General features: G+C 59.8%; 1 long non-coding RNA gene across 1 annotated transcript; it reads left to right on the forward strand.

The window, feature by feature from the left end:
- The first annotated feature begins 21,893 nt into the window (after positions 1 to 21,893).
- Positions 21,894 to 25,769, forward strand: LOC120381362. The gene is made up of 2 exons (XR_005588040.1): positions 21,894 to 22,119; positions 22,742 to 25,769. It is a non-coding gene; the product is annotated as an uncharacterized LOC120381362 (long non-coding RNA).
- The last annotated feature ends 1,862 nt before the right edge of the window (positions 25,770 to 27,631 follow it).

The raw sequence follows: 27,631 nt of genomic DNA on the forward strand, positions 1-27,631 counted from the left end.
CGCGCACATGCTCTGTGGTGGGCATATGAGCGGATGTCCCAGGAAGGAGGGACATGCCGACCCGAGGTGGGTTTGTTCCTTCAGGCAGGGCAGCGTCGTGGTGGATCACATTGTCATCCTGGCTTTACCTGTCACCGAGGAACTCAACAAAACCTTTGAGGATGTGGCTGGGCAGCTGATGACGCAGATAGAGATGGCAGCTGAGAACCAGGACTGCAACAGCAACTCCTGTGAGTCTCTGTGCGGTGAGGGTGGTGAGGGCTGGGCAGAGAGGGGACAGATCCATGGTCCTGGGAGGAAGATTCTCCATAGCTCCACCCCCAATATCTGCCAGGCGCGCTGGAGACTAGATAGATAGATAGAGAGATAGATAGAGGGTATGTGTGGAGATAGATAGATAGATAGATAGATAGATAGATAGATAGATGATGGTAATGTGTATGGGGATGGATGGAGGGGATGGGAAGTGTGACAGGGGATGGAGGAAGAGATGGATGGGGGTGTTTGTTGTGATGGATGGGGGATGGAGGGATGGATAGAAAGATGAGTGGAGGGTGTGCATGGGGGATGGATGGATAGAAGCATGGAGGGAGGGATGGAAGGACATTTGTGGAAATGGATGGAGGGGTGTTTGTGAGAATGCATGAATGGATAAATGAATGGAGGGGTGTTTCTGGGGATGGATGGATGGAGGAGTATTTGTGGGGATGGAAAGATACATGGAAGGTGTGTGTGTGAGAAGGGAGGGAGGGATGGAGAGTTTGTGTGGGGGAGGGTTGGAGGGATGCAGGGATGGATGGAGTGGGGGTGTGGCATGATGGATGGAGGGATGGACAGAGGGGTGCTTGTGGGGATGGATGAAGGGATGGAAGGTATGGGGGGATGGATGGAGGGATGGACAGAGGGGTGTTTCTGGGGATAGATGGAGGGATAGAAGGTGGGGGGAAGGGATGGAGGAATGGAGGGATGGATGGAGAGTGTGTGTGTGTGTGAATGGAGGGATGGATGGAGGGGTGTTTGTGGGGATGGATGGAGGGATGGATGGAGGGGTGTTTGTGGGGATGGATGGATGGATGGAGGGGTGTTTGTGGGGATGGATGAAGGGGTGTTTGTGGGGATGGATGGACGGGTGTTTGTGGGGATGGATGGAGGGATGGATGGAGGGGTGTTTGTGGGGATGGATGGAGGGCTGTTTGTGGGGATGGATGGATGGATGGAGGGGTATTTTGGGGCATGGATGGAGAAATGGAGGGATGGGTGGAGGGGTGTTTGTGGGGATGGATGGAGGGGTGTTTGTGGGGATGGATGGAGGGGTGTTTGTGGGGATGGATGGATGGATGGAGGGGTGTTTTGGGGCATGGATGGAGAAATGGAGGGATGGGTGGAGGGGTGTTTGTGGGGATGGATGGAGGATGGAGGGCTGTTTGTAGGGATGGGGGAGAGGGGCGGGGAGATGGATGGAGAGAAAAGCGTTGACCTCTGTGATTTCAGTGGTTGGCCCGAGGTCGCAGAGAACACCTTTCCCCCACACCTCGAGCCCCGTGGGCAGCCTTTCACAGGCCCAGACAGGGGTCGGGTCGTCGGCCAGGCCTTTTCCAACCCTCAAGTCAATGGCAAGGCCGGTGCAGCTTGGGGAGCTTCAGGGGCTGCAAGGGGGGGTGACCATCCCCGTCTCTCACTCCCGCTCGGCCCCGGGGGTGGCTCACTAACAACTGCCTGTCCCGTGTCTTCCAGCCACGATGTGTTTCAACGCCTCCTCCGCTAATGTCTCCAAGGGGACAATGCCAACGTTCAACGGCGCCGGTGAGTGACCCACGGCCGCCCGGTGGGGGAGCGGTGCTGGGCTGGGACTGGGGGGGTCGGTGCGGCCTCTCCAGCCAGCCACCCACTGACCCCCCCCTCTTCCGCAGAGTACTGCCAGAAAATTGCCCCCAAAGGCTACGAGCAGTTCTACTTCCCTAATTTCACCAAGTCCGGCTTCTCCTGCCTCTCCAACTGCACCAAGGGCGCGCCCGGCTTCATCAACTGCAACTACGGGCAGTGCCAGCTGACGCGAGCCGGCCCCCAGTGCATGTGAGTTGTGCGCGGACACGCCCATGCAAACGCAGGTGCCTGAGCAGACGCAGACGCGGGCGCGCGCACACCTGCCCCCCTGCGTGGCGAGTGCGTGGAATCGTTTGGACCAACCCCCCCCCGAGAAACCCCCAACTGCTTTGGAAACGTCAGGCCGAGCCATCTCGTTTCGACCCGACTCCGAGCTGCTGGGGGTTCCATTCCGGGCACTTTACCAGAAGCAAAGGAAGAGTGGACTTGCAAAGTAGCTGGAGGAGGCACCCCCAAGGGTGAGGGGGGAACGCCCTGGGGTCCGGCAGGTCAGTTCTCCCCTCTGCTGGATATAGACTTGTAGGATGGAAGGGAACTCGGGAGGGCGAGGACTCCAGTCCTCCGCACTCACGCCAGGACTAAGCACCATCTCCATCTCTGACAGGGGGTTTCCTGGGGAGGAGAGATTTGAATCTGTGTCCGTAGCACTGCAGGGGAGAGGTGATGGGCTAGTCCCATGTGGGGCTTTCTCCGATTCTCCTGGTGCAGCTGCTCCATGTTGCATAAATAATTAACTAGCCCTTGGAGAAGGGATTTGAACTCGAGCCTTCCGCAGCCGACCGAGGGGCCCCAACCACCAGTCATTCTCACTCGCTTTCACTGGCGCGGTGACTATTAATTGTCGTTATGAATGATGGCCCTGGCACCCTCTCCTCCTCCTCCAGCTGCCGTGTGACTCTCGTCCTCGTTTGCTTCTGTTACAAACACCCAAGCGAGAAATGAAAAATGTCGGGTCAGGTCACAGAGGTTTTGTTTCCTACTTTTCCATTTGGACCCTGCAATCTTGGGACCCACTCAGCTTTGGCTCGACCCAAAACAATTATTTCTCTGTTTTGTATTTGCTCAAGTGGCCGTTGAACAGGAAAACCCATGACTGGGATCGCACAGGCTGCGTGGGATAGCTAAGAGGTGGGATAGTTAAGTCCCAGGCAGACTGGGAAGAGTTACAAAGGGATCTCACAAAACTGGGTGACAGGGCAACCAAATGGCAGATGAAATTCAATGTGGATAAACGCAAAGTGATGCACATTGGAAACATCATCCCAACTCGACCTATACAGTGATGGGGCTGAATGAGCTGTTACCGCTCAAGGAAGATCTTGGAGTCACTGTGGCGAATTCTCTGCAAACATCCACTCAATGTGCAGCAGTGTCAAAAAAGCGACCAGAATGTTGGGAATCATTAAGAAAGGGAGAGAGACTCAGACAGAAAATATCCTGTTGCCTCTCTATAAATCCATGGGACGCCCACACCTTGAATACTGTGGGCAAATGGGGTCGCCCCATTGCAAAAAAGATCTATTGGAATTGGAAAAGGAACAGAAAATGGCAACAAAAATTATGAGGGGTCTGGAATGGCTGCCGTGTGAGGAAATATTAATAAGTCTGAGACTTTTCAGCGTGGAAAAGAGACGGCTAAGGGGAGATATGAAACAGGTCTATAAAGTCATGACACGTGTGGTGAACGTAAATAAGGGAGTGTTATTTACACCCTCTCATAACACAAGAACTAGGGGTCACCCAATTAAATTAATAGGCAGCAGGTTTAAAACAAACACAAGGATGTATTTCTTCACCAACGCACAGTTAACCTGGGGAACTCCTGGCCAGGGGATGTTGCGAAGGCCAAGACTATACCAGGGCTCAAAGAAGAACTAGATCAGTTCCTGGAGGACGGGTCCATCGATGGCTATTAGCCAGGCTGGGCAGGGACGGTGTCCGTAGCCTCTGTTTGCCAGAGCTGTGAATGGGCGACAGGGGATGGGTCACTGGATGATGCCCTGTTTGGTTCATTCCCTCGGGGGCGCCTGGCATTGGCCACTGTTGGCAGACAGGACACTGGGCTCGATGGACCCTTGGTCTGACCCAGGGTGGCCGTTCTTATGACTCGGATCCATGCAGAAGGACCTGGGCACAGCAGGGACCACTCACTGGAGACGGAGAGTCCAGACTGGATGGGGGATCCCAGGGAAGCGGCTCCGGGGACGGGAAGGGGCTGGGGCGGGGCTGTTCTCACCCCCTGTGTCTCCCCCACAGCTGCTCCGAGCAGGAGTTGTACTGGTACCCCACGGAGCGCTGCACCACCCGCGTCAGTAAATTGGGCGTCGGTCTGGGCGTGGCCATCGCAGTGCTGGTGATCGTGAGCGCCGTCCTTGGCATCTTTCTGTTCAGAGCCAAGAGGATGAAAACCCACTTGAGGTAACTGGGCCGGGAACACGTAGGAGGGCCCAGCCTGCAACTGAGACAGTATGAGCCTGTGGTTAGAGCATGGGGCTCGGTACCAGGACTCCTGGGTTCTCTCCCTGGCCCTGGGAGGGGAGTGGGGGCTGGTGGTTAGAGCAGGGGGGCTGGGAGCCAGGACTCCTGGGTTCTCTCCCTGGCACGGGGAGGGGCCAGGGGCCAGGTGGGTTAAAGCAGGGGGGCCTGGGATTCCAGACACCTGGGCTCTATTCCAAGCTGTGCCCTACATGTCTGTACCAAGTAGGGATAATGTTCTTTCCCGGGGCAGAGGGTGGGTCGCGAGACTCTGCCGAGGAAGATTTGCTGTGAGCTCTGAGGGGCCCTGGTATCCGCGGTGGGGGTTGGGGTTGGTCCGAGTCGGACCCTCGCCCCTTTGACTCAAGGGGCGGGTGCAGCAGGTGGGATCAGAGGGGCTGCCCCACAGCCATGGGGCAGAGGGAGGTCGAGTCAGATGCCCTGGGGGGCCCAGCGGGGTGGTGGAAGGCTCCGAGGGACCCTGTGCACCGAGCGGCCCAGCGCTGACGGGCACGGCTGTCGCTGCTCCCCCCGCAGCCTGCACTCCGACGACACGGATGCCGAGAAGTGGTATGAGAACGACTACAATGAGTGGAACACCGCCGGGAGCTTCTGCATCCGGAACGAAGGAGCCGACTCAGGTAACGCTGGCTCCATCCCGGGCTGGGCGAGACGGGCTGGTGGGAACCCCTGGGCCAAGGACAGCGGCCCACGGAGACCGGCTCAGCACCGTCAGCATGGGAGGGTGGGTCCAAGGGCCTCCTGCGAGGGGGTTGGGGTCCTGGCCGCGCATCTGCCAGCCGAATCCTCCACCTTCCTAACCCTGCTCTCTCGCCAGGCTCAGATGGCACCGGCTCCTTCAAGGTTAACATGGAATCCGTTGACACCTCTCTCCCGGTAGGTTCGGCCGTATCGGTCCCCTCCTCCTCCCGCCTGGGCAGCCGGCTCTGCTCCGGATGGTAGACATGGGCATTAGGAGCCATTGGGTGGCAAAGCCGCTCCGGTGCACAACCAACCTGCTCAGGCAGCCCGGAGAGAGACGCGTCCCTTTCCGGATGGCGGCCTCTCTCCTGGGAAGCTGGGACTCTGCAGAAGATTTTATGGGGGGTGTAATCAGCCGAACGCAAGCGCCCGGTCCGACACTGTGGCCAAAAGGGCCAACGCGACCCTGGGCTGCATAAAGAGGGGCAGGACATGGGTGAGTTTACCTCTGAATTTGGCCTGGGTGCAACTGCTGCTGGAACCAAAAAGAAAGAGGGTGGGTTTTGGGGGGGGCGGGGGAGGTTGGTTTTTTTCAGTGGGAAAAAAAACAGATGGGAAATGAAAATTCCCATGTGACCATTTTTACCAAAGAAAAGTAAAAATATCCCCTCGCCCCTTCCCCACAAAAACCGTGGCTGGGAATGAAAAGTGATGATACTGGTGAGGAAGTTAAGAACAGACGTTTTGGCCATTTTGTGACCAGCTCTGCTCATGGTCCCCCCACCTCTCGCCATCCCAGGTGCACATCCAGAGGCCGGAGATTGTCGTGACCCAGCTGTGAGCCGGACCCGGGCCCCCAGGGTGCTAGGGAGGAGCAGGGGATGCAGCCCGAGGCACCACGGCCCCCAGAGAAGAGCAGAAATGTTTCCACGCTGCAGCTCAGGGAGGATGGAGGAGGGCCAGGAGGGGAGGCCAGGCAGCACAGGGGCTGGACAGCTGCAGGGCCCTGGTTCTTGGGCATCATCTTCGGGGAACCTCCTCGCCTCAAACATCCTCCTCCCTCAGCGACCACCCTCCACCTCCGTCCGGTCCCCAGTCCCAGCTCCCCTGTCTGGGACACCAGGGCCCTGCTGCTGGAGTGTCGGTGGCGCTGCCTGATGTCCTCGCGCAGCCCCCTGGAACGGTTACTGAGACGGGGTCCTGGAGGAGCCGATTCTCCTCTCGCCCATGTGAAAATCAAGAGTAACTCTGCTGGGGCAAATTCCCCTCTCGCTCCCCCAGCGTAAATCAGGAGTAACTCCACTGGGACCAATTCCCCTCTCGCTCCCCCAGTGTAAATCAGGAGTAACTCCGCTGGGACCAATTCCCCTCTCGCTCCCCCAGTGTAAATCAGGAGTAACTCCGCTGGGACCAATTCCCCTGTCACTTCCCCCAGTGTAAATCAGGAGTAACTCCGCTGGGACCAATTCCCCTCTCGCTCCCCCAGTGTAAATCAGGAGTAACTCTGCTGGGACCAATTCCCCTCTCGCTCCCCCAGTGTAAATCAGGAGTAACTCCGCTGGGACCAATTCCCCTCTCGCTCTCCCAGTGTAAATCAGGAGTAACTCTGCTGGGACCACCCCAGTGTAAATCAAGAGTAACTCCGCTGGGACCAATTCCCCTCTCGCTCCCCCAGTGTAAATCAGGAGTAACTCCGCTGGGACCAATTCTCCTCTCGCTCCACCAGTGTAAATCAGGAGTAACTCCACTGGGACCAATTCCCCTCTCGCTCCACCAGTGTAAATCAGGAGTAACTCCGCTGGGACCAATTCCCCTGTCACTTCCCCCAGTGTAAATCAGGAGTAACTCCACTGGGACCAATTCCACTCTCGCTCCACCAGTGTAAATCAGGAATAACTCTGCTGGGGTCTATGAGGCTGGTCCCCTGCCCCCGCCCCCGTGCTTGCCCTGGTGTAGCACAGGCCACGTGAGCTCAGAATCAGGCCCCGCCAGGAGGGGCGCTCACCCTGCCCCTGGCGGGATGTGAGATTTAGCAGTTCCAGAGGCTGATTCTGCAGTGACAGCCCAGCTGATCTCCACAGGCATGATGCAGATTTTCCTGTCCGCCTCCACCCTCACCCCACTGACCCCACCACAAGGGCCGACCTTAGGGAAAACGATGCCCTGGGGGAGCGTGTATTTTGGTGTCACAGTTCCCCACTGCTTCCTGGGCTCCCCACTCATCCCCTGCCCCCACTGCCTCCCCCAGCTCCCCACTCATCCCCCCTGCCCCCATTGCTTTCCCCAGCTTCCCACCCTTCCCCCTGCCCCCACTGCCTCCCCCAGCTCCCCACCCATCTCCCTTGCCCCCACTGCTTCCTCCACCTCCCACCCAGCCCCCAGCCCCTGCTGCCTCCTGGGTTTCCCACCCATCCCCTGGCCCCCAATGCCTCCCCGGCTCCCCACCCATCTCCCTGCCCCGCTGCTGACCCACCCATCTCCCCTGCCCCACTGCTTCCTCCAGCTCCCCACCCATCTCCCGTGCCCCCACTGCTTCCTCCAGCTCCCCACCCAGCCCCTGCTGCCTCCCTGGGTTTCCCACCCATCCCACCTGGCCCCCGCTGCCTCCCTGAGGTCCCCCTTGCCATTTTCCTGAGCTCCCACCCGCAGCCTTGCACCCCAGGCACGCCCCACTCCTTGGCTCGTGACCACGGCACCCCAGTGCTTAATTTGTGACACTGCAGCACCTCTGGGCAGCCAGCCAGCAGCCGCCGCTCTCCACCCACCCAGCTCTGAAGGCAGCGCTGCCACCTGCAGCAGTGCCAGAGGAAGGGTGGTAAGACCATGCCGAGGCCACCCGTCCTTGTGAGCTGCTGCTGGCAGCGCCGCTGCCTTCCCTGCTGGGCACCCAGCCAGCAGCCGCCGCTCTCCGGCCGCCCAGCCTGTGCTTAATTTGTGCACCGCTTTCATTACCAATTAAACACTGCGCTGCCCCGTGACCAAAGCACCCTGGGCCATCGCCCACCCCCAAGGCCGGCCCTGCCCAGCACACGCACTTTAGCGCACGTCTGGCACCTGCCCCGGCCCGGTTAACGCTGGTGAGGCCCGTCAGCCGCCCACGGGGCCGGGTCTGGGGTGGGGAAGGCGTGTCCCTTGTCCCGCTCTCGCACTCTGTCGCTCCTTTAGTGAGGAGACTTGACCCTGCAATAAAATGCTGATGATTGAGGATGCCTTCGTACTGTTGTTATTTCAGCACACGCACCCCATCTAGCTAGTGCTGTTAATACTCCTGGTTTGATCTTTGACTCAGAGCTATAGCAATAGACAAGACTTGTTTGGTTACATCACAAGACCCGAGCTAACATCTCCCCTTCTACCTCTAACAATGCCGGCTGCATTTCAAAGCTCTGGTCATCTACATACCTTCCTAACAAATCTTTAAAGTTCGGCCCTGGGTCAGGTCAGTCTGGGAGGTAATTCATTCTTGCTGGCCCTGGCCCCTTTCAGTGAGATATTATATCACACTCATAACGTCGCATAAGTAGAAGCTGGAGCCCTGAAGACACGGAACAGCAGGTGTCGCTCTTGGTTGCCCTGAATGGTGTTAACAGAGTAACGCAGAGATTTCAAAACTCTCCAGGTGGTTACAAGTCGCTGAAATCTTGCATGGAAGCTACGCCAGGGCTTGGAAAGGTTCGATTTTTATCCACGCGTGTCAGTAAACAGCGCTTTCAGCGCACACACACACATCGAGTACGTGTTGATTATTGATGGAAATATTTTCCAGGGAGGCACAGCAGGAGAAATGCTGCTTGAGAACCAGTCGGAGCTTCACGTCAGGATATTTCAACACGGGGTGGCGACAATTTGTGCTTTAACAGTTATCAAGGTTAAGTTTATAGCTCAACGTCTATTGTCATTAACTAATTGTCTGACCCCCCCGCCCCCATCTCCCGCAAGTGTGCAAATTAAAATAGTTAACAATGGAACACAACGCTTAAAACCCCCACGCTTTTGCACCACTGGAATTTGAATTTGATAACATTGGGGGGGCGGGGAGCAGAGTTTTAAAATGAACATGGATAATCTCTGTCGTAATTCTGACACAAACATTGAATCTGCCACGCCTGGCTCTACGCCAAGAACTGACGTGGCCACTAAGCTATTCACGAGCATTGTAGTTAAGCGAAGTTATTCAGGAGCGTATCTAGGTGCCATGACTTTACAAGCTACACCTCGGCCCAGGTCAGCGGCATCTGTAGCGCTAGGTGGCGTCATCGGGGTTTGGGGGTGTGATGGTGCTGCCCGTGGGAACCAGCTGAGGTCACTCAATCAGGATGAACTGCAAACCAAACGGGGCAGACAAACCCCAAACGCTGGTGGTTATTCCAATACTTAGATTTACCAACCAGCACAAAACAGCTTCTACAGCACCTCACTGGTCACTTAGAGTCCAAACCCCGCAGTTCCCTTAAAGTGCCCAGCCTCAGGCCTCCGGCCAGACACACCTGTCAGATATGATGATGATTCCTGAGAATCTTACTTCATCATATAAAAGAAAAGGTTCTTCCAATCCCAAAGGATCAGCCACATACCCAGGTCCAATTATAACTTAGATCTTATCCAAAATACACGCTATAGCCAATTCTTATTAACTAAGCTAAAATTTATTTAAAAAAAGAAAAGAGAGAGAGTGTTGGTTAAAAGCTCCATATACAGACAGACTTGAATTCAATTCTTGAGGTTCAGACACACAGCAGAGATGAGCTTGTAGTTGCCAAAAGTCCTTTTAGAAATAGTCCATAGGTTATAGTCCAATTTCCATGTTCAGGGTGGCTCCAGTCAATGACTGGGGATCTCAATCCTTGTGGCTTAAGGGTTCCCCCTCTTGAAACCCGAAGCAGATCTGAGATGAAGCAGGATCGTGTCCCAGGCTTCTTATACATTTCCAGCAGCCTTTCGGCCTGAGAAAACAATAGGCTCAACTCCTTCTCCCAAATATCCTGGCAATTAGCACAGAGTAATTTATCCATTAAACAGTTCAGATACAGGTTAGCACAACCTTCAAAGAGACACATAGACAATAATACTATTTCACTCAAGTATCATCATAAATGTTAATATTCCCTTTTTGATCTTTGAATTAAAACTCTAGCAATGGACAAGACTTGTTTGCTGACATCACATGACCTGAGCAAACATCTCCCCTTCTACCTCTAACAATGCAGACTTGCATTTCAAAGCTCTAGTCATTTACAGATCTTCCTAACCCTCCTCAAGGTTCACCCATGGGTCAGGTCAGTCTATGAGTTAATTAACTCTTTCTGGCCCTGTCACCTTTCAGTGAGATATTATATCACAGTCATAACGTCACAGGGGGGGTGGGGGTGGGTTGCCATACAAAGTCACGCTGCAACCTGTTCGTTGTCGCGCGTGAAAAGACTTCGGTTTACTGGTCGCATGCTTGGACGCTGCTGCTGACTGGGCCCTGCCAGGCATGGCGGTAGCGCTGCTGGGGAAACTGAGGCAGGAGCTCAGGGATGGCCCTTCGAGCACCACAAGGCTTGAAAGCACTCCCGACAGCTTAATGTCTGTGTAGCGGGGCGGTCACCCCGCTCCGGCCCTGAAGGGGTTAAAACAACCCTGGGGAAGGGCTGCCCCCGGGAGCCAATAGGCTGGGCCGAGGGGGGAAGCAGCCACAGCTGGGGCCGTGCCCCAATCAGGCCACACCAGGCCCTATAAAAGGGCTGCGAGCCAGGAGCTCAGAGAGTCTCTCTAGCTGTGGGACCAGACGGGCCTGGGAGCTGAGCAGGGTACTAGGGTGGAGCAGGGCTGGGGGAAGGCCAGAGGACTGGGGGGGGGGCTCCAGCCAGGAAACCCCCCAGGCTGCCGGCCTTGCTAAAGGCCAAGAAGGGTACTGGGGTTGCAGAGGTGCAGCCCAGGGTAGGCGAAGGCAGCAGGTCCCACTCCCCCTTGCCGATGACGAGTGGTTTACAGACTGCGTCTGCCCCAGGGAGCGGGGGCTAGATGGAGACTGGCAGTAGCCACTGAGGCAAGGTGGGGATAGAGGGTTGGGGGTTCTCCTGGGTGGGGAGACCCAGAGTGTGGGGGTACGGCCGGGGGAAGCGCCCCAAGGAAAAGAGGCACCGGGGTCCGGGAGGGACATGGGGACCAGCGGCAGGTGAGACACCGTCCTGCAGAGGGCGCGCTGAAGCCGGAGAGCTAATTCCCGAGACGACCAGCAGGAGGCGCCGCACCGGTGAGTCGCGCTGCAGTCTGGCACTCGAATCAATTGCCCCGGGAGGCTGTGAGATCTCCAGCACTGGAGCTTTTTAAGAGCAGGTCAGACAAGCACTTGTCAGGGATGGTCTAGCCATTACGTGGTCCTGCCTCTGTGTAGGGCACTGGGCGAGAGGGACAACTGAGGTCCCTTCTGGTCTGACAAAACAGGAGCTCTCACGCCGACACAAGCACAGGGAGAGAACATACAGTCTGTGTCCCCGGCTCTGGGAGGGGAGTGGGGGCTGGTGGGTTAGAGCAGGGGGGCTGGGAGCCAGGACTCCTGGGTTCTCTCCCCGGCCCTGGCAGGGGTGGGGGCTGTGAACCAGGACTCCTGGGTTCTCTCCCTGCTCTGGGAGGGGAGTGGGGGCTGGTGGGTTAGAGCAGGGGGGTGGGAGCCCGGACTCCGGGGGTCTCTCCTGGCTCTGGGAGGAGTGGGGCTGGTGGGATAGAGCGGGGGGGCTGGGAGCCAGGACGCCTGGGTTCTCTCCCCGGCTCTGGGAGGGGAGTGGGGGCTGGTGGGTTAGAGCAGGGGGGCTGGGAGCCAGGACTCCTGGGTTCTCTCCCCGGCTCTGGGAGGGGAGTGGGGGCTGGTGGTTAGAGCAGGGGGGCTGGGAGCCAGGACTCCTGGGTTCTCTCCCTGTGCCTGGCATGGCTGGGGCTAGTATAACCATCAGGACCATGCTCCAAACCAGTGTGAACGCTGCACCGCCCCGTCTGACCATGCCCCTCCACTCCCCTGCCGTATGCTCAGGCGGGGCCACACGCTGATCCGCCCAGCAGCTCAGCCCTCCCACCCGGCCGCTTGGTGCCTGGCCCTGGGATGCCTCCCCTGCTGCACCCTGGGCAAGTGAAAGTGAAACATGGAGCAGAGCTGAGTCGCTGGAAAATTCCCCTGACGGAGCCTCCAGCAGCCAGAGAATCGTCTTGGGGGGCAGCTTCCCACAGCTAAACAGGTACCACTGCGTCCTCTTGGGGTGTGGGGGGTGGGAGCCAGGACTCCTGGGTTCTCTCCCCGGCTCTGGGAGGGGAGTGGGGACAGGTGGGTTAGAGCAGGGGGGGCTGGGAGCCAGGACTCCTGGGTTCTCTCCCTGGCTCTGGGAGGGGAGAGGGGGCTGGTGAGTCAGAGCAGAGGGGGCTGAGGGCCAGGACTCCTGGGTTCTCTCCCCGGCTCTGGGAGGGGAGTGGGGGCTGGTGGGTTAGAGCAGGGGGGGGCTGGGAGCCAGGACTCCTGGGTTCTCTCCCCGGCTCTGGGAGGGGAGTGGGGGCTGGTGGGTCAGAGCAGGGGGGCTGGGAGCCAGGACTCCTGGGTTCTCTCCCTGGCTCTGGGAGGGGAGTGGGGACAGGTGGGTTAGAGCAGAGGGGGCTGAGGGCCAGGACTCCTGGGTTCCCTCCCCAGCTTTGGGAGAAGAGAGGAGTTTAATGGGATCAGGAGGGAGGAGGTGCTGAGACACCTGGGTTCATTCACTGGCTCTTGGGTGACTCCAGCTGCTTCTGTCGGCCTCATGGCCTCCCTGGGGCCCTGTTTCTCTTTCCCCCGAGAGCTGGGAGAGTGAGGGGAGTGCCTACTTTGGCTTTGCCTCAGCACTGATGGGCATGGCCGGCGTTTGGCTCTGCAGGGCACAGTGGGGACGTGGCATGTGCCGGCGGACGTGTGACAAGAGGAACCGGAGTGGGACAGGGACGGGCAGGCCCACCAGGGATGCCCAGATGTGCCCCAGCACAGGCGGGCAGCTCAGTCACTTGGCGAGCCCTCGGGTTGGGTCTTGTCCTGGGGCCGGGCGTTATCTGTCGCCTCTGGCCACAGAGCTCAGCTCATCTCCGGGCCTGGGGGGTGCCCTACTGGGGACCTACGAAGAAAGAGGGCTGGGTGGGAACCTCAGAGGTGTTGCCGATGGCTAATGCTCCATCTCCCCCATTCCCCCAGCACCTGATCCGGACCCAGGCATCCCAAGGGCCCTGCCCAACTGCCTGGATGGCCTCCTCCCCCGATGCCGACCTCAGGTGCCTGCTGCAGACGGCCCTGGATGGGGCACCCAAAATCAACGATCGCAGTTCGACGGTGCACGGGTGCCCGGCGCTGCGGGCCTGCCCCGGCTGCGGCGCTCTGGTGAGCCACACCCAGGAGGGCTGCCCCACGGTGTGGTGTGCCGAGTGCCCGTGCTCCTTCTGCTTCCGGTGCCTGAAAGTGGGTTACTGCGGGTACAAGCTCCCCCGGTGCCGCATCAAGAAGAGGCAACGACTGCAGGGCAAGGGAAGCAGCCAGCCCCAGCTGTGAGCGGGAAGATCTTTGTGCCAACAACAGGGGATAAATGGACGAGGGGACGGACCCTGCTGCCCACCCCTCCCTTTTGGGGTGTCATGAACATACAGCTAAGGGGAGCATAAAATCCCTCCTTTACCTGTAAAGGATTAAGAAGCTCAAATAATCTGGTTGGCATCTGACCCAAAGGACCAGTAATGGGAGAAGATACTTTCACATCTGTGGGGGAAGGTTTTTGCTTTGCGCTCTGCGTGGCGTTAGGGAGAGACGTACTGAAATGATGCATCTAATATTACAGAAACAGTAAGTCACAGCAAGGAAATGCGTTAGATTATCTTTTGTTTTAGCTTGTGAATTTTCCTATGCTAAGAGGTTTATTCTTGTTTTTTTGTTTGTTTGTTTTTGTGTAACTTTAAAGTTTTGCCTAGAGGGGAATCCTCTGTGTTTTAAATCTTATTACCCTGTAAAATTACCTTCCATCCCGATTGTACAGAGGTGTTTCTTTTACTTTTTTCTTTATTATAAAGTTCTGGTTTTAAGAACCTGATAGGTTTTTAGTGTCCTAAAAACCCAAGGGTCTGGTCAGTGCTCACCTTGGTTACCTTTTGGTTGGTAGATTATTCTCAAGGCTCCCCAGGAAAGGGGTGAAGGGGCTTAGGGGGATATTTTGGGGACACAGGAATTCCAAGTGGTCTTTTTCCTGAATCTTTGTCTAACTCACTTGGTGGTGGCAGCGATACCGTTCCAGGGCAAGAAATTTGTGCCTTGGGGAAGTTTTTAACCTAAGCTGGTGGAATATGAGGTTAGCGAATCTTTCATGCGGATCCCCACATCTGTACCCCAGAGTGGGGAGGGAACCCTGACAGGGGTCCTTGGAAATTACTCTGGGAGACAAATCAGCTCTTTGCTGCTGCTACTGCTGTGTTCGGGGACCTCGGGCGTTGGTCGCCCTGAACCGAGAGATCTTCCGACCAGCCCGGGCCAGAGACGGGGACCCAGGTGCCACCTCCGGCGGCTCCGGCTGAGTGCCGGCCACCAGACACGGGATCGGATTCGAACAGCTCCGGCCCATGACAACGAACTTCTGCTCTTTGGCCCTGGGGGAATCCCGCGCCCCATTCTGGCCTCCTCACTTCCAGCAGGGCGGTGGTTAAATCGGAGAGGGGCCAGAGGGGGATTCCCGGAGCACACCGTTGATGCAGGCAAAGTAATAACCCCTCCCAAGAATTGCAGCTGAAATGGAGGCATCCATTCGTCACCGCGTGTGTAATTAGCTAGTGGGACAATTTCCCCAGGGGCGTCTCCATCCCTGGTAACTCTTAGAGTGAGACAGGCTGTTCTGACAGATCTGCTCTGGGTTCCCACAGGAACTACTCTGTGTTTTAGGGGAGGGGAAGGAAGGGGAGTGGGGGCTGGTGGGTTAGAGGAGGGGGGGCTGGGAGCCAGGACTCCTGGGTTCTCTCCCCGGCTCTGGGAGGGGAGTGGGGGCTGGTGGGTGAGAGCAGGGGGGCTGGGAGCCAGGACTCCTGGGTTCTCCTTGTGCCTGAGCCAGGGCTGGTGCTGGTATAACCATCGAGACCGAGCTCCGAATCGAATTGCTTGTGCCAGTGTGAACGCTGCAGGACTCCGCCTGACCGCGCCCCTCCGCTCATGTGGCGTAAACTCGGGCGGGGTCACACGCCGACCCACCCAGCGAGGCCCTGGTCTGTCCTGCAGAACTGGGCGCCCCCGGCTCAATCCTGCCACCCGCCCCGGGCGCCTCCCCAGCTGAGCCCTTAGAAAGCGAAACCGAAACCAAAAACGCGGAGCCGAGTCGCTGGGAAAGTCCCCTGCCGGAGCCTCAACAGGTACCGCTGCGTCGGGGGGGTGGGGGTGAGAGCCAGGACTCCTGGGTTCTCTCCCTGGCTCTGGAGTGGGGACTTGGGGGAGCTGGGAGCCAGGACTCCTGGGTTCTCTCCCGGCTATGGGAGGAGTGGGGCTGGTGGGTCAGAGCAGGGGCTGGGAGCCCGGACTCCTGGGTTCTCTCCCCGGCTATGGGAGGGGAGTGGGGGCTGGTGGGTCAGAGCAGGGGGGGCTGGGAGCCAGGACTCCTGGGTTCTCTCCCGGCTCTGGGAGGAGTGGGGCTGGTGGGTCAGAGCAGGGGCCTGGGAGCCAGGACTCCTGGGTTCTCTCCCGGCTCTGGGAGGAGTGGGGGCTGGTGGGTAAGAGCAGGGGGCTGGGAGCCAGGACTCCTGGGTTCTCCCCGGCTCTGGGAGGGGAGTGGGGGCTGGTGATTAGAGCAGGGGGGTTGACTGGGAGCCAGGACTCCTGGGTTCTCTCCCCGGCTCCGGGAGGGGAGTGGGGGCTGGTGGGTCAGAGCAGGGGGGGCTGGGAGCCCGGACTCTTCGGTTCTCTCCCCAGCTCTGGGAGGGGAGTGGGGTGTCTGGACCTTTCATTGCATGACACTTAACACAAATGAAAGCTAAAATCCTTGCATAGTCCCGTGACTGCAGGAGCTGGGACTTCAAGGAAAAATACCAAATACCATGAGCAGGAAATAGGGGCCCCAGGCGATGTGTGCTAAGTCAGAGATGCCAAGGCCAGGAGGGACTGTTTGATCATTAGCTCAAAGTGACTCATATTTCCCTGGGTTTATCTTACACATTCCATATGCATTTATAGTAACCTCCTAACAGCAAACCATAAACCTTCTCCGGACTCCTTGTTCCGCCCCCCAGCCCCTCCCCGGCCACGCCGAGAACCTGCCCTCCGAGGGGCAAAGGTCCCGGCTCGGCGCCGCCCCGCTCAGAGTCGGGGAGCTGGGGGCAGGATCCCCCGGGACGCCCCTGGCCTGGGCTGGATCGGAGACTTGCCTGGGGACGGAGGAAGACAGTCCTGTCCCTTCTCCTGCTCCTCTTACGCTGGGTGTCGGCGGGGGAGTGGGGGCTGGTGAGTTAACACCCAGGCTCCCTTCCTATTTCGGGGTGTCCAGCTCCCCAGAGTGCCCAGGTCTCTTGAGATCCTCCTGGGGTATTTGCTAGTGCCCGGGTTATGTCTCAGAAAGCAGCGAGGGGGCTGGGCTCAAGATGAGCCCCCCCCGCCCCGTAAGGTGGGAGCACGGCCGGAGCGGCTCTCAGTGGGCGGGAGGCTGCAGTGGGGTCCCGCGGGGGTTGGGGGCTCGGTGTATGCTGGGGCTAGTCACTGTCCTCGCTAGAGACCTGGATAACGGAAGGGAGGATGCACGTAAAGTGTGTGCAGACACCACCCAGCTGGCAGGGTGGTAGGTGCTTGGGAGGTGGGGGCCGGGACAGGCTGGTGCGGGGGCTCTGCCAGGAGGCGGAGGGGGCACGGTGCAGACAAGGGCCCCCCCGGGGCACAGAGAGCCAAGGAGAGATCTCACAGCCCCTTCCCCCCTCTCTCAGTGATACAGCTCCGGGAAATGGGCGCCTGCTGCAGCGGCGGTGACTGGGATGAAGTCGGGGACAGTTCTCGGCGCAGGACGGCTCCCAGCACTGGTGACAATGGCGGTGGCTGGGACAGTCACGGCGGCGGCTGGGATGGTCCCCATGGCAGTGACCACGCCGGTGACCACGCCGGCGGCTGGGATAGTCCCACTGGCGGCGACTGTGGAGGTGGAGGGGGCGGCGACTGTGGAGGTGGAGGGGGCGGCGACTGTGGAGGGGGTGACTGCTAAACTCCCCCCAGAGCCGGCCCGGGGACTTGGTGGCGCATGGGAGCAGCTTCCAGGCAGCCAGGACTCGGCCCTTCACCACAGCACCAGCAGAACGGGGCTGGCTCCTCACGGACCCCCTGCTCTCCCCAGCTCTGGGAGGGGAGTGGGGGCTGGTGGGTTAGAGCAGGGGGGCTGGAGCCAGGACGCCTGGGTTCTCTCCCAGCTCTGGGAGGAGTGGGGCTGGTGGGTTAGAGCGGGGGCTGGGAGCCAGGACTCCTGGGTTCTCTCCCCCGCTCTGGGAGGGGCGTGGGGGCTGGTGCGTGAGCGCAGGGGGGCTGGGAGCCAGGCCTCCTGGGTTCGCCCCCGGCTCGGGGCGGGGCGTGGGGGCTGGTGGGTTAGAGCAGGGGGGTGCTGGGAGCCGGGACTCCTGGGTTCTCTCCCTGGCTCTGGGAGGGCAGTGGGGGCTGGTGGGTTAGAGCGGGGGCTGGGAGCCAGGACTCCTGGGTTCTCTCCCGGCTCTGGGAGGAGTGGGGCTGGGGGGTTAGAGCCGGGGGGGGCTGGGAGCCGGGACTCCTGGGTTCTCTCCCGGCTCTGGGAGGAGTGGGGCTGCTGGGTTAGAGCAGGGGCTGGGAGCCAGGACTCCTGGGTTCTCTCCCGGCTCTGGGAGGAGTGGGGGCTTGTGGGTTAGAGCAGGGGGCTGGGAGCCAGGACTCCTGGGTTCTCTCCCGGCTCTGGGAGGAGTGGGGGCTGGTGGGTTAGAGCAGGGGCTGGGAGCCAGGACTCCTGGGTTCTCTCCTCGGCTCTGGGAGGAGTGGGGGCTGGTGGGTTAGAGCAGGGGGGCTGGGAGCCGACTCCTGGGTTCTCTCCCGGCTCTGGGAGGAGTGGGGCTGGTGGGTTAGAGCAGGGGCTGGGAGCCAGGACTCCTGGGTTCTCTCCCGGCTCTGGGAGGAGTGGGGCTGGTGGGTTAGAGCAGGGGGCTGGGAGCCAGGACTCCTGGGTTCTCTCCTCGGCTCTGGGAGGAGTGGGGCTGGTGGTTAGAGCAGGGGTGCTGGGAGCCGGGACTCCTGGGTTCTCTCCCGGCTCTGGGAGGAGTGGGGCTGGTGGATTAGTGCAGGGGGCTGGGAGCCCGGACTCCTGGGTTCTCTCCCCGCTCGGGGGGGGGGGGCGGGGGGTTAGAGCAGGGGGGCTGGGAGCCAGGACTCCTGGGTTCTCTCCCCGGCTCTGGGAGGGGAGGGGGGGCTGGTGGGTTAGAGCAGGGGGGCTGGGAGCCATTTTTACATGTAGAATTTCAGTGGAGAGTATTGATTCTTTGAAGTATTTTAAAGATTTTTGTATTGATTGAAATGTTCACAGGTATGGGAAATGTGCGGGGTGTGTGCATGCGTGTCGCTGTTTAATAACCATCTCTAGATTGAGTGAAATCTGTGGAATTGTTCACTCACAACCTGTCACCATCCCCTGTCGAAACACACAAAGTAAACGGCTGCGAATCGCCAAATCGCCCGTGTTTGTATTGTTCCTGTCTGGCTGGTCCACGTGGAACAAGCCTCGGTCCCTGAGGTCTGACTCCAACACGTCCCCAGGCAGCGTTTCCCTGGCTTTGCCGCTCTGTACACTTGGATTGCGATGGTGGGTTCTGTGTCGGCTCCCATGTGCCGAGAGGAATGGGGAGAGGTGATTGTCTCCCTGTTTGGCACTGGTGACCAATTCCCACTGGAAATGGGGTGTGTAGTGAGGCGGTTACCCCGCTCCTGCGATAAAAGGAGTGAGGGAAGCTGGCTAGGTGTGGCCAGCTCAATCAGGGCACAGCAGCCCAGATAAGAGGGCTGTGAGTGTGAGTCCTGGGGCGGCACTGGGTTCCAGGAGGGACCCGGGCCAGAGGTGGCGGAGACGAGGAAGCAGATACCATTAGGGAGAAAGCGGCCAGCAGGAGACGCTCCGAGGCTGGACTGAGCTAATTCCCGGACGACCAGCAGGAGGCGCCGTGCCGGTCTGTCGGCGACATGCCACGCGTGGTGGAGAATGCGGGCGCGTGTGCTCCACCCCTGATCTAAGGGGACTTGTGAGGACTGGGCAAGGTGTTCTTGGCGGAAGGTTTTTATGCCACCCCAAGATAAGGGGCTCCGTGGGCCAGGAGGGACGTGGGGCCTGAAGTCCAGTGGTGGAGACCAGGAAGCAGGTACCGGTAGAGAGACACCAGCCAGAAGGAGGCGCTGCAAGACTGGACTGAGCTAATTCCAGGTCTGACCAGCAGGAGGCGCCGCCCCAGTATGTCGGTGGCATGCTACACACTGCTCCCGAGGCATTCAAGAGACGCTCTCCTATTTCCCACGCAGCACATGTGACTTTACCCTCCCGTCTGGGGCTTTCAGCACAAGATTCCTTCCTGCTGCTAACAAACCCTGGGACAGATTCTGCCCCATCCAAAAAAAAATCATTCCCCAGTAGAAACAGTGCAAAATTATGTGCCACCGCTGCAACAGTCAGTTCAGCCCGAAAATCACCGATGTCCATGTGCACCTTAGCGAAAGGTGCAAGGACCTTAGAACCCCCCACCAGTTCTAATTCTGCCATTTTCCCTGGCAACAAATCCTTCTCCTGGATCAGCTCCCTCCTGACCACAGAAATTTCTGCACCAGCATCTCTCCAACCTTAGAGCACTTTGCCATTAAGCTGGCTGCAACCCAGACCCAGGGTCCGGACCATGCTCCCAAAGCTGCAGACTTGAACCAAAAACTGCTCAGCAGGTCACCTCTCTCCAGCACCCAGACACCCAGCTCCCAATGGGATCCAAACCCCAAATCGATCCCTTTTACTCTGTATAAAGCTTATGCAGGGTAAACTCATCAATTGTCCACCCTCTGTAACACCGACAGAGAGAGATGCCCAGCTGTTTGCTCCCCCAGGGATTAATCACTTACTCTGGGTTCATTAATAAACAAAAGTGATTTTATTAAGTATAAGAAGCAGGATTTCAGGGGTTCCCAGTAAGAACAGACAGAACAAAGTCAGTCACCCAGCAAAATAAAACCAAATCACGCAAGTCTGAGCCTAGCACAGGAGGAAACTCAACACAGGGAAAATCTCACCCTCAGGGTCGTTCCAATGAGCTTCTGTCACAGACCAGACTCCTTCCTAGTCTGGGCCCGACCCTTTCCCCGGCGCAGCCCCTGTTCCAGCGCAGGTGGGAGCTGGGGGATAGCTCACGACTGGGCCCCTGTGTCCTGCTCCACCCCTCTGAGAGCTGTGGCACAAGGCGGGAATCTCCTGTCTCTCTGGGTCCCCCCCCCCGCCCCCTGCTAAATGGAAAGGCACCGGGTTTGAGATGGGTTCCAGTTCCAGGGGACGTGGGCACATGTCCTGTGGGACCCCCAAGCCTCCATCCTTCCCGGCCTGACTCACACGTACCCCGGAAGGTCTGTAAGTAAATAGAGTCATTTGCAGCCAATGGGAGCCCTCAAGCTTCCAAACCACCATTAATGGCCCCCACTTTGCATAATTACAATAGGCCCTCAGAGTTCTAGTTCATCTTTCTAGTGTCAGATCCAAGAGTGACACATTCATACAAACAGGCTGGCCACACTCAGCAGATTACAAGCTCCGTACTGATCCCTTACACGAGACCTTGTGCATGAAGCATGTTCCAGTTACATGACATTCACGCTCTAGCATATTTTCACAAAGCACTATGGAGGGCAGCGTCACAATGGCTGGCGCGAGAGACCTGGATAACACAGCGGAGGATGCACGTGAAACTTGTGCAGAGACCACCCAGCTGGGAGGATTGTAGGTGGTTTGGAGGCAGGGGCCGGGACAAGCTGGTGAAGGGGATGGGGGAGGCCAGGAAAGGGGCACAGTGGGGCAGGGATGGGGGGACCCTTTGCACGGGTTCTGACTCTCTGCAACTGTCCTGGGCATGGGTTGTGGCCGGCGCAGTGGGGAGGGCCGTGGGGCCTGTGTCGGGGGCAGGGGTGACAGAGCTGAGTTTCTGCAGCCACGCGCTGACTGGGACCCTCATTGCCATCGTGGTAAGGGGGAGATCTGCCCAAGGGGGGCCCTGCAGGCTGGTCTCCTACCCAGCCAGTGCCCCTGGCTTCAGGGGGCCATGCCACGAGGCAGAGGGGTGCAGTGCAGACATGGGCCCCCTGGGGTGCAGAGAGCCAAGCAGAGATTTCATGTGCCCCGCCTCTCAGTGATACAGCTCTGGGAAATGGGCGCGTGCTTCACTGACTGGGACAATGCCAGGGACGGCTCTCTGTGCAGCACGGCTCCGAAGATTTGTGGCGGTGGCTGGGGCGGAGGTGGTGACTGCTAAACTCCCCCCAGAGCCGGGGACTTGGTGGCACGTGGGAGCAGCTTCCAGGCAGCCAGGACTCAGCCCTTCACCACGGCACCCTGCTCTCCCCGGCTCTGGAAGGGGAGTGGGGTCTGGTGGGTCAGAGGATGGGGGGCTGGGAGCCAGAACTCCTGGGTTCTCTCCCCGGCTCTGGGAGCGGAGTCGGGGCTGGTGGGTTGTAGCGGGGGGGGGGGGGGCTGGGAGCCAGGACTCCTGGGTTCTCTCCCTGTGCCTGGCACAGCTGGTATAACCATCGGGACCACGCTCCGATCCGAATTGGTTCTACTGGTGTGAACGCTGCACCGCCCCGTCTGATTGCGCCCCTCCGCTCCCCTGCTGTATGCTCAGTTGGGGCCACACGCTGATCCGCCCAGCAGCTCAGCCCTCCCACCCGGCCGCTCGGTGCCTGGCCCTGGGGCGCCTCCCCCGCTGCACCCTTGGCAAGCGAAAGTGAAACACGGAGCGGAGCCGAGTCGCTGGGAAATCCCCCTGACAGAGCCTCCAGCAGCCAGAGACTCGTCTGGGGGGTGACTTCCTGCAGCTAAACAGGTACCGCTGGTCCAGGGGGGCTGGGAGTCAGGACTCCTGGGTTCTCTTCCCAGCTTTGGGGGAGGGAGAAGTTTAATGGGGTCAAGCGCGAGGTGGGGAGGAGGTGCTGAGACACCTGGGTTCATCACTGGCTCTTGGGCGATTTCAGCAGCTTCTGCCGGCCTCTTGGTCTCCCCGGGGCCCCGTTTCTCTTTCCCCCGAGAGCTGGTTCTCTGGCTCCACCCCAGCACTGATGGGCATGGCCGGCGTTTGGCTCCGCAGGGCACCGCGGGGACGTAGCATGTGCCGGGGGATGCTGTGGCAAGAGGAACCGGGCAGGTGCGCCAGGGATGCCCAGACGTGCTCCAGCACTGGCGGGCAGCTCAGTCACTTGGCGAGCCCTTGGGACGGAGCATGTCCTGGAGCTGGGCGTTATCTGGAGCCAGGCGTTAGCTGGGGCTGGGCGTTATCTGGAGCCAGGCGTTAGCTGGGGCTGGGCGTTATCTGTCGCCTCTGGCCACAGAGCTCAGCTCATCTCCGGGCCTGGGGGATGCCCTACCGGGGACCTACGAAGAAAGAGGGCTGGGTGGGAACCTCAGAGGTGTTGCCGATGGCTAATGCTCCGTCTCCCCCATTCCCCCAGCACCTGATCGGGACCCAGGCATCCCAAGGGCCCTGCCCAACTGTCTGGATGGCCTCCTCCCCCGATGCCGAGCTCAGGTGCCTGCTGCAGACGGCCCTGGATGGGGCACCCAAAATCAACGATCGCAGTTCGACGGTGCACGGGTGCCCGGCGCTGCGGGCCTGCCCCGGCTGCGGCGCTCTGGTGAGGCACACCCAGAAGGGCTGCCCCACGGTGTGGTGTGCCGAGTGCCCGTGCTCCTTCTGCTTCCGGTGCCTGAAAGTGGGTTACTGCGGGTACAAGCTCCCCCGGTGCCGCATCCAGGAGACGCAACGACTGCAGGGCAAGGGAAGCAGCCAGCCCCAGCTGTGAGCCGGGAACATCTTTGTGTCAACAGGCAGGGGATAAATGGACGAGGGGACGGACCCTCCTGCCCACCCCTCCCTTTTGGGGTCCTTGGAAATTACTCTGGGAGACAAATCAGCTCTTTGCTGCTGCTACCGCTGTGTTCGGGGACCTCGGGCGTTGGTCCCCCTGAACTGAGAGATCTTCCGACCAGCCCGGGCCAGAGACGGGGACCCAGGTGCCACCTCCGGCGGCTCCGGCTGAGTGCCGGCCACCAGATTCGAACAGCTCCGGCCCATGGCAACGAACTTCTGCTCTTTGGCCCTGGGGGAATCCCGTGCCCCATTCTGGCCCCCGCAGTTCCAGCAGGGCGGTGGTTAAATCGGAGAGGGGCCAGAGGGGGATTCCCGGAGCACACCGTTGATGCAGGCAAAGTAATAACCCCTCCCAAGAATTGCAGCTGAAATGGAGGCATCCATTCTCACCACGTGTGTAATTAGCTAGTGGGACAATTTCCCCAGGGGCGTCTCCATCCCTGGTAACTCTTAGAGCGAGACAGGCTGTTCTGACAGATCTGCTCTGGGTTCCCACAGGCCTTGCTCGAGGGCGGGGGGAGCTCTCTGTGTTTTAGGGGGTCGGACTAGGCGATTGTGTCGAGTGATGGACGCCGGACTAGCCCGTGCGTGTCCCGTTCCCAGTGTGGATGGGACGCGGCAGGCATGTATCGGGATGCACTGAGCACGCCCCAGAGATCTAATGGGAGGTACGTTCGCTAAATCGGCCTGTGTGTTCTATACAATTCTGCTCACCTGCGCTAAGCGACCCATCACGCCCGGCGTTCACGCAAGCGTCTGGCCCGAGTCGGTCGTTAACGGCTCGAAATCAAGGTAGATTCATCCTACGGCTTTGTGCTGGCCGGGGAAGCACCTCCATCGCCCGGCCCCTGGAGCGCCAGGATCCAAAACCCAGCTAAGGAGGGAACAGAACCAGCGAGGGAGCTGGGGAGGGGATTAGCAACGGGTCACTTGTGAAATCGTGGTAGAAATACCAGCGGCTGAAATGTGTCACGGGGGGACGCACCACTTCCCGCAGACCGGCACCGCAGAGAACGGCTGTCCTGCACCGTGCGATTGGCTCACAGGGAACAGGGCTTTTCCAGGAAGCCGGCTGTGGGTGGCTGGGGAAGCCGGGTGAGGCATGCACACAAACCGGGAAACGACGGCCTAGGAAGGAGAACTGCAAAAACGGACCACAAGCTAAATATGAGGCAATAGTGTGACGCTGTGGCAGAAAAAGGGAACATGGCTCTGGGCAGGCATGTTGTAAGCAAGACAGGAGAAGTGATTCTTCCGCTCAGCTCTGCACTGATTAGACCGCAGCTGGAGGATCGTGTCCAGTTCTGGGCGCCACAGTGCAGGAAAGATGTGGACAAATTGGAGAGAGTTCAGAGGAAAGCAACAAAAACTATGAACGATCTAGAAAAATATGCCCTGCATGGGAAGATTGAAAACCCTGGGTTTGTTTAGCCTGGAGAGGAGACGACCGAGAGGGGACGTGAGAATAGTTTTCAAGTACGTAAAATCGTTGATCAGCTGCCTCCCGGCTGGGTCGGGGAAATTGCTAAGAGCCCGTGGCACTGGGGAGCTGCAGAAAGCAGACGGAGGTTGTACGGGAGCCTGTGGGCGGGGGGAGGAATCCAGCTATTTTAGGGACACCCCCCCCCCCGCAGATTCTCCAGGCGAGGGGCCACCCAGCCACGCTGGGCCGGGGCGCTGCTCCGCTGGGACGCTTTGGTCCCATTCGCTGGTTAACGCGTGGGGCAGAACTGGTCTGATTTTCCACCCGGACGTGTTTAATTTAGCACGGCGCTGCTGGTGAAAACGGGCGCCGTCGCCTTCGTTCAAAGTCCAGGCCTGAGGGCTGGAAAACACAGACCAACTAGTGCCAATCCCCCGGATGCCCAGGGAGAGGCGGCTTTGCCCAGAGCCGTGGGTGAGCCAGAGGTCTTGCAGCGGACGCCGTGCTCGTGTCAAACACGGTACCAGCGCACGGGGCGCCGGGCTTATGGGGAAAACCCTTCCCCGGGCCGGGACCGGTGCGTGGGAACAGGCCGTGTGACAGGCCCCTCTGGCTGAACGAGAACGCACATGGGGGTTAGAAAGCCGGGCGATGTTACGATTTCACGGCCCGGAAACAGCCCTGGAACCATCCACAGCAGCAAAACCGTGACAGGTGCAAAGGGGGGAACTGAGGCACAACCCAGTCGCGGCCGGCTCGGCTAGATGTCGCAGCGAGAGCCCTCTGGAGAACGCTGTTTGAATCGGGTGGTCGGGGCTGGCGTTGGGTTTGCTGGGACCGGGGCCGGAGCTCGAGGCTATGGATATCCTGCCAGGGAGCTGTAAGAGAACCGTAGGGCCCCCAAGCTGGTGTCTCCGATTGGCTTATGCTTGGTCTGGGGAGGCTTGATTCGTAACCCTGAGGTCTCCAACCCCCTGCTAATCCCCGGGGCTGAATCTGAACCAGCTCCGTATATGGCCTGCCCGTTCGGACGGTAACCCGATGAACTGATCCTGGAAGGAACTTTCTGCAACCAGCGTTGCTACGAAGCTGCGCTAAGAACTTTACTCGTCTCTGTAGGTATCATGATCTTAATCACAATCGTCCCTCTCTTTGCTGTGTTAATAAATCCTAGTTTAAGAACTGGCCGGAAGGGTGTATTTGGGGGAGATCTGAAATACCCCTTGACCCGGTGGGTGGATGTGTCCGGTCCTTTGGGACCGGTAGAACTTTATAGCGGATGAACAGGATTTTCGGTGATCCTCCTCGTATTCGACTCGGCCGTCTGGGCGGGAGACCGGGGCTGGGTTGCTTTTGGGGAGCGGCAGTTTTGGCTTCTGGGTCGTCCAGCAGGTATTGGATCCCGTGTCTTCCACAGCGCTGGGATGCCGGGTTCTCGGGCCAAAGGTCCCCGTCACGGGGTGTCCACCCTGCCCTCGCCTGGCCGGAGGGGTAAGCTCGCTGGGGCGGAGAAGCCTGGGAAGGCCAGGACCCAGGGGTGCGGCTGAGGGACCGGACCGGGGGGTCGCTGAGCCGGAACCCGCAGCGGCAGGCGGGCAGACGGACCCGGGCTCCCCCGGCAGCCGCTGTGGGTGTGGTGGTGGTGAGGCCGTGAGGAGGATCCCTGCCCGAACCTGTCTGGGAGAAGAGAATTTCTCTCCCCACCCCTCCCCGGAAGGGAAACCCGGAGGGCTGAGTCCCGCAGCGAGAGCGGGGCCGCGGGCGGAGCAGGAGGGTGTCGAGCCGGCGAGGAGGAGGCGCCGTCTCTGCGGTGAGTGGATTCCCCCCCCCCATCGCAGCCCCTGGTTCATGATGCCCCAGGCAGGGTCTGTGCACTGGGGTGGGGGGCAGTGCTGAGCCCCTGGGGGGTGGGGACAGGCCGTGCTCAGACTGGCACCTGCTGGCTCAGACGGGTACGGGGGGGTCCTCTTTCTCTCAGCCCCCCACCCCAAGCATTCGTCTCCGTCTCACCCTCTTTCCCCGCCCTGCCAGCCTCCAGGGCGTGTGGGCCTCCTGCGGGAACACGGTGAATTTGGCCCCCCTCCGGGTGTAGGCGCAGATGGACTGGGGAACCACCCGCCCCTGGAGGTGAGGGGGGGTGTCTCAGCCTGCCTGGGGGGGAACAGGGCGGGGACAGGCACCATGCCCCCCCTTGCTGTTCTGCGCGGCCCTCGACCCCCGGACATGCCCTGGGTCCGGCAGGCGGGTGGCAAGCTCCCGGAGGGACACGGTGCAGACACACCCGCCCCCGAGAGCTGCGGGGGGATCTCAAGGCCCCTCTCCCCTGCCCCCACACAGCGCTGGAGGATGGGCGCGTGCTGCGGCTGTTGCCGTGACTGTAGCGGCGAGATGGGTGTCGACTTCGGAGGGGGCAGCGGCATTGCCTATTGGCAGGAGGCCAGCGCCGACGGCGGCAGGGACTGCGGCTACGGGGGTGACGGTGGCGGTGAATGAACCCAGCAGCCGGAGGCAGCCCGGGGAGTTGGTGACGCGTGGGAGCAGCGGGGGAGCAGCTTCCAGGCTGCCAGGACTCAGGGCTTCACCGTGGCACCCGAAAAACAGGGCTGGCTTCTCACAGGCCATCTGCTCTCCCCAGCTTTGGGAGGGGAGCGGGGTCTGGTGGGTGAAAGCAGGGGGGCTGGGAGCGAGGACTCCTGGGTTCTCCCCGGCTCTGGGAGGGGAGTGGGGGCTGGTGGGTTAGAGCAGGGGGGGCCGGGAGCCAGGACTCCTGGGTTCTCTCACCGGCTCTGGGAGGGGAGTGGGGGCTGGTGGGTTAGAGCAGAGGGGCCTGGGAGCGAGGACTCCTGGGTTCTCTCCCCGGCTCTGGGAGGACAGTGGGGGCTGGTGGGTTAGAGCAGGGGGGGCTGGGAGCCAGGACTCCTGGGTTCTCTCCCGGCTCTGGGAGGAATGGGGCTGGTGGGTTAGAGCAGGGGGCTGGGAGCCAGGACTCCTGGGTTCTCTCCCGGCTCTGGGAGGAATGGGGTTGGTGGTTAGAGCAGGGAGCGAGGA

Source organism: Mauremys reevesii, linkage group 14 (assembly GCF_016161935.1).
Source record: "Mauremys reevesii isolate NIE-2019 linkage group 14, ASM1616193v1, whole genome shotgun sequence".
Taxonomy (NCBI): Eukaryota; Metazoa; Chordata; order Testudines; family Geoemydidae; genus Mauremys; species Mauremys reevesii.